We start from the raw sequence: 7,142 nt of genomic DNA on the forward strand, positions 1-7,142 counted from the left end.
CTACATTTGATACTTCCTCTTCGTCAAGTAATGAATCCAACAATTTTCTTATTAAGTTTCAACTTGAGAAGAAATTAGGGAAGAGGATGTTGGTGTGTAAGGAAAATATTGAACTGATTTGATCGAAAGTTCAGAATTGGCATTTGAGAATTTTCTTACAGAATCCAAAATGAACGAAAATACCTAAACGTTCAAACATTATAGCCTGTTTGAAATCCCATCCTACAACCCGTTTGAACCTAAGCTTGAGTTAACCCAACAATTTGAACTATACTTACCCACCCCGTTTCGTTTGACAGAGAATAGCAACAATTAGAAATTTAACATTCAAATTCATTAAGTTCACAACCAGAATATTACCATCAAGAAGAATTGTCTCCGCCATTTGTGAATATCCGCCAAGGTGCGAACCAAGTTCCTTTTAAAGGGACGAAAGTGATAAAAATAGTCATTTTCGTAAAGTTTTCCAGCGGGCATCTTTTCCCAGATGAAAAGAAGAAGAAATTCTTGGATTTACGGACTTTGCAAGTGAGCAAAGTGTGAAAACAAAGGTCAATCTTGCAAGAACCCCAGTAAGTTCAATCCCTACGTCCTCTGAAGTGGAGCTCTTTTAGTAGGCCTAATTCGAGAAACCCCCTTCAGCCTTTTTTTACAACCTTGGATGCTCCGTTCAATTCAAACAGAGTCGCAAAGACCAAAAGTGGAAGCAAATGTTTGATTTTAGAGATCTAAGAATTAGAGTGTTCAATCATTTGGATCAATATAATACTCGTTACGGTTTCATATATCTCGATTTGGCATAAAGAGAAATTTCAAGTGCAAAAAATTTAAGTGGACCAAGGCCACTGAGAATTGAAAGAGAATCCACTAGACGAGAAGAGACTACTTTGTGCACGAAAATAGTGAAAGAATTGATCACGCCTGGCCAAGTAGACAAGCAAGAAATTCGCGAGTCTTCTATCGACGTGATCGCCTGAACAAGTACTCTTCTTTCACTGATTGGACAAAGCCTCTATGAGTGTGTGCGGCTACTACTAAAAATAAATAAGTTTGTATCTTTTATTTTATTGTTTAGTCTTTAATTTATTAAGAACATTTAGTATTTGTGGCTAGTAATAATTAAAAGTACACTAGTAGTATTTGTATTAGTATTCGTATTCAAGTTTGTATTAAGTGTTGTGTTTGTTTTGTAATTTTCTGAGCAATGGCAACTAAATATTCCAAATCCGAAGTACGTTAATTATCGAATATGGAAGAGAATGATCACTTATCATTTAAACCATGACAAATCTTTGAAATGGGTGGAAGATAATGAGTTGGCTAAGGCCACAATTCTCAATTACATGGAAAATAAATTAATACCTCTCTATTAAGAATATGATTCGGCCAAAGAAATCATGGATGTACTTGAAAAGAAGTATGGCCCTAAATCTCAAACATACATTTAGTTATTGCTTGAGAAATACAATGAGACAAAAATGGAGGAAATTGATTCTATGGTCAATCATATTACTAAAATAGAGGTAATGGCAAAAGACTTAGCCAATGCTGGTCATCCAGTTTCCGATAAAATGCAAGTTAGTGTTCTTCTTAGTAGCCTCCCAAATTCTTAGGAAAATGTAGTTACTTCCATGGCTTATGGTCAAGTGGAATTAACAATGGATATTGAAGAAGTTCGTAAAAATTATAGGAAAAAGGAAATTGGACAAGGCAGAACCAACCTCCTCATAGTGGAAGATTCTTAGAAAAAACAAGCAACACATGCCCAAGCCACATAATAGTAACAAGCGCCTGGACTTAAAAAATTTTGGACACCACAAGCAGAACAAGTTCAAAGAAAAGGAAAGTGCATGTTACAACTGTGGAAAGACTGGTCACTATAGGTACAAGTGCCCAAAACTTTTCAAGAACAACAAAAATCCTAATGGACTGATTTTGACTGTCTCTGAAGCACTCATTGCTGAAGATCAAAGACAATGGTGAATAAACTCAGAAGCAACTCGTCATATATGCAAGGACAAAATTTGCTTCATCAACTACAAGGAGAAAGCACTAAGAGAGCATCGGCTCTACATGGGCAACAATACTTATGTCGATGTTTTGGGTGAAGGAGATTGCAAGATCAACAATAGTAAATCTTTCATTGTGCTTAAAAATGCTCTGTTTGCACCAAATATTGGGAGGAATCTTGTCTCTATCTCTGTTCTATAAAAGAAAGATGTTGACACAAGGTTCATGATTGGTAAAAGGGGTGTGATATCCACACACCCCATTTTACTTCTCACACACCTTTTGAATTTCGGGCGTTGGATCAGATGAATTGAAGAATATCAACGGACAGAAATTATCAAGGGGTGTGTGAGAAGTAAAATGAGGTGTGTGGATAGCACACCCTTGGTAAAAAGGGTTACATTTATGTAAGGGGAATAAGAGTCGATGATATATACTCAGTTTGTATTAATAAAAGCATTTCTTCCGAGTATGCCCTTGTCTCTACTATTCAAAATTTGTCATATTTATGGCATTTTCACATAAATAAAAATAAAATGATATGCATGAGCACTGTTCTAAAAATCCCCGCCTAGGCGCTAGGCGGCTCCACCCACGGTCCCGATTAATTCCTAAGTGTTTGAAAATTAAGAAATGATGCCTAGCCCTGTTGAGGGGCCCCCTAAACCGCCTAGCCCGCCCAAACCCACCTAGGTTGCGATTCACTTAGACAGAAAATAGATAACTTTCATTTTGCATTTTATTTTTTTTTTCAATAAATTGTAAAAGACTTGTTGCAGACTTAAACGAACCCACATTATATGCTTGTTCTCTATGTTTTCACTATGTTCCAATACTTCATAATATATATGTCATTCTGTTTTGTAATTTATGATAAAATCATTTATATTTGAAGTATAAACTGACACTTATTTACAAGAAATATAATATATTTACATAAATCCACCTAGTTTGCCTAGGCGCTAAGCCTTAGCTCGTTGCCCGACTAACGCTTAGTGAACCTTGCGAATGAGTAAAAATGGAATGCTGCTTCAAGTAAATGCAAATGATTTTGATACACGTGAATCATGTATTAAAGAAAAAATGATTAGAAAATCATTTTCTCAACATTGGACTTCTACCAATTTACTTGAGATAGTGCATACAGATTTATGTGAACCATTGAGAAGTAAAACCCATAGAAGAATGAAATATTTTGTGACTTTCATCGATGATTATTCCCGTTATGGACATGTCTACTTCTTGAAGCATAAAGTGATGCCTTAGACAAATTTAAAGAGTTCAAGGTAAAAGTAGAGAACCAATTTGGAAGATCCATAAAGACCCTTAATATTGATAGAGGTGAAGAATTTGAAGCCTTTGATGATTTCTGTAAAGAGAATGGTATAAGGCATAATTATACTAGGCCTTAAACACCGCAACAAAATGGAATTGCAGAAAGAAGTAATCAAAGTCTAATAGATATGACGCGATCTATGATTTCTTATGTTGATTTACCTCTACATTTTTTGGCTTGTCTATTGCAGCATATATATTGAATATAGTTCATATAAAGGTGAAGCCACTGACTCAACATGAATTACGGTGCGGGTGAAAACCCGATTTATCAAACTTAAAAGTTTAGGGTTGTAAGATGCACATCCGCATTCCAAAACCATCAAGTGATAAATTACAAGCAAAAATTTTGGAATGTAAATTCATAGGATATCTTGATAATAGTGTCGGATATAGGTTTTACCATCCTGAGAAATGATTGATCGAAAGTAAAGATGCTTTTTTTTTATTGAAACTACTGATTTGGTTCATCCAATACAAGAATTGGAATCTTTGGAAAAAGAAAATTCTCCTACGATAATCAAGATTTCCATCTTGATTTAGACTTGCCTCATGATCATGATACTAGTAATGATCAAGTAGGAGACGTAAACATGGGTTATCATAACAATGTCGATCATGACACACACAAGGATAATGATCATGATATTATCATGGAATATATAAATAGTGGGAGAAATGATCAAATAAGTGGGAGTAAAAGAAAGAGGGAACCATCTTGAAGATTGAAATATCACTTTATTTTCAATCTTGAGGAGGTAGATCATTCGATGAGAGATCCAGACCCAAGGAACTATAAAGAAGCAATGGATAGTTTTGAGTCTGAACAATGGCAACAAGCCATGAATGAAGAACTAGATTCCATAAAGGAAAATGAAGTTTGGAAATTGGTTGATCTACCTAATGGAAGAAAGCCCATCGGTTGTAAGTGGGTACTTCGTAAGAAGTACAAATCAGATGGTACCCTGGATAAGTATAAGGCTCGACTTGTAGCTAAGGGTTATACTTAGAAACCTAGTATAGATTTTGTGGACACTTGCTCTCCAGTTGTGAAGTTTACATCCATTCGGATTCTCATGGCAATTGTTGCTAGAATGGATTTAGAACTTCATCAGTTAGATGTCAAAATTGCATTCTTAAATGGAGATTTGAAGGAAGACATCTATATGTTTCAACCCGAAGGATATCATGTCAAAGGACATGAAAACAAAGTTTACAAATTAAGAAAGTTGTTGTATGGCCGTTAACAATCATCAAGACAATGGTATTTAAGGTTCCACCAAGTCATTATGGAAAGGGCTTAAAAATAAATCCATTAGATCATTGTGTTTATTCATGGGAGTGCCAAGATAATTTTTGTATGTTGTCACTATATGTAGATGACATCTTACTTGCAAGTAACTCCATATATATTATTGAAAAGACTAAGTCAAATATAGGATCCAAATTTGAAATGAAAGATATGGGGTGAAACATCTTATGTTCTAGGAACTCAAATTACTAGGGATTGAGATGCCAAAACACTCTATTTATCTGGATAACATATTTAAAAGATTTAATATGCTAGATTGCAAGCCAGTTAGTACACATGTTTGTAAAGGAATGATACTTTCCAAAAATATGTGTCTGATACAGAAGTAAGACATCAATGATGTGAATAATGTTCTGTATGCCTAAGCAGTTAGAAGTTTGATGTATGCTATAACTAGCATAAGACCTACATATGTCATGCAGTTAGATTGTTAAGTAGATATCAATCCAACCCAGAAAGCAACATTGGATGGCAGTAAAAAGAATTATTAGATATCTAAAAGGCACCCATTTTATGAAACTTTGTTTCGCAGGCGACTTGGATGATAGAAAGTTAACAAGTGGTAAAATTGTCTTGTTCGGTGGAATGGCTGTTTCTTGGTTAAGTAAGAAACAGGGCTGTGTTGCAAAGTCTACCATGGAAGCAGAATATATATCTTATAGCATAGTGGTAAGTACTGCAGTATGGGCGAAATGCTTTATAGATAATTTAAATATAGGTATACTTAAAGAGCCCGTCAATGTGTTTTGTGATAATAAGTCTGCCATCTTTTTGATAAAGAGTGGACCAAATAGTTCCAAAAGAAAGCACATTGATATTAAATATCACTATATACAAGATATAGTGGAGAGATCAAAGGTAAAGATCGACTACATACCCTCCGAAGAGATGGTGGCCAATCTGATTACCAAAGGAATGTCTCTGGAGAAATTCAAAAAGCATGTAACTACAATGGGTTTTCAAAACATCTGGATGTGTTGTAGTATGAGACGTGCAGCGGGCATCATTGTATGGTTTCAGGGAAGCTTGAAACATGGACAAGTAGATGCGACTCTATCTGATTTTTTAGTACTTGGTTGGTTAAAGATAGAGGGCACTAGCGAGGTAACAAGGTTATAATAAATCGTCTTGAAAGTAAAAGTCATTATAGACTTCAAGAAATAATTTATATAACATTCTGGTGAGAAACAAATATGTATTGTTTTTCCTAGTTACTTGGATATGATGTTATTTTACTAAAGAGTAAAATGTTATCAGATAAAGTGGAATGGTGTTCACCAGGTAAAGAAGCCACATATTTGATGTTCTATCGAATTTGTTTATGAGTAATACTCGTGAGAAAAAAATCAGAATAGGAAACTATTTATGTCATCATAATCCAGTAAGAGATGTTGGGATATGATTGTGATAACATGGTTTTCACAATATGTATAATCATATGTGAAGGTACACCATAACATTGGTGTACTAATATACATATGATTGTAGTGAAATAAATTAATGAAGAAAATAATTAATTAATTAATTGTAAAGGATATGAACAGTTGTATTTCAACATGAAAAGTTATAACTTCCCCTAAAGAATACAACTCCTCTAGAAAGGTTATTTCCATCTCTATGTATTTGTTAAGTCCCTTTCTATCAAATTCATTCAATTCCATACTCACTCTCTGTTCATTCCCTCACACCATATTGTGATCGATAGTCTAAGCAACATCCATTTTCGATCCTGTGAACTACCCAATTTCTAGCAAGTCTCTGACCTCTAAGTTTGATATCAAAGACTTAGGCCCCTTACACTATCTTTTGGGTATTCAAATTTCTAGAACTACAACTGGTTAAAGTATGTGCATGATTTGTTGGTTAAAACAGAAATGGTTGACTCTAAACCTTGTGATACACCTTACCTGCCTTATAATAGGATTCATAAAGATGATGGTGAACCATACAACAATCCTACACTTTATAGAAGTGTTGTGTGCTCTGCAATATCTCACTTTTACCAGGCTAGATATAGCCTTCTCAATCCATCAAGTGTGCCACTTTATGCAGCGTTATGTGGTTTCACATTATACTGTAGTCAAGAGGATCCTTAGGTATCTAAAAGTTACTATGACTTATGGTCTGTCGTATTCTAGTACTGATTTGGACATCAAAGCTTTTAGTGATGCTAATTAGGTAGGGGATCCCAATGATAGAAGATCCACAACTTGGTTGGTTGTGTACTTGGGAACCCTAAACCCTAAATTCTCTAATTCAAACGGATTTTTGTAGATGATATTCAGATGAAGATTAAGAGAAATTGAAAGGGTTTCGATTGTAATTTTCTACGTTGAAGATACGCTATTCACAAGTGGGTGAGATAATGCATTCCCACGAGAGAATACAAATACTATCCTATTATTTTTTTTCTTCTAGGTGTAGCCCGCAAAGAAAAATATGAAAATTAAAAATAAATTGACATTCAAAGTTCAAACAATCACTA

This window comes from Pyrus communis, chromosome 2, assembly GCF_041283825.1.
Source record: "Pyrus communis isolate YQ-2024b chromosome 2, ASM4128382v1, whole genome shotgun sequence".
NCBI classification, from domain to species: Eukaryota; Viridiplantae; Streptophyta; class Magnoliopsida; order Rosales; family Rosaceae; genus Pyrus; species Pyrus communis.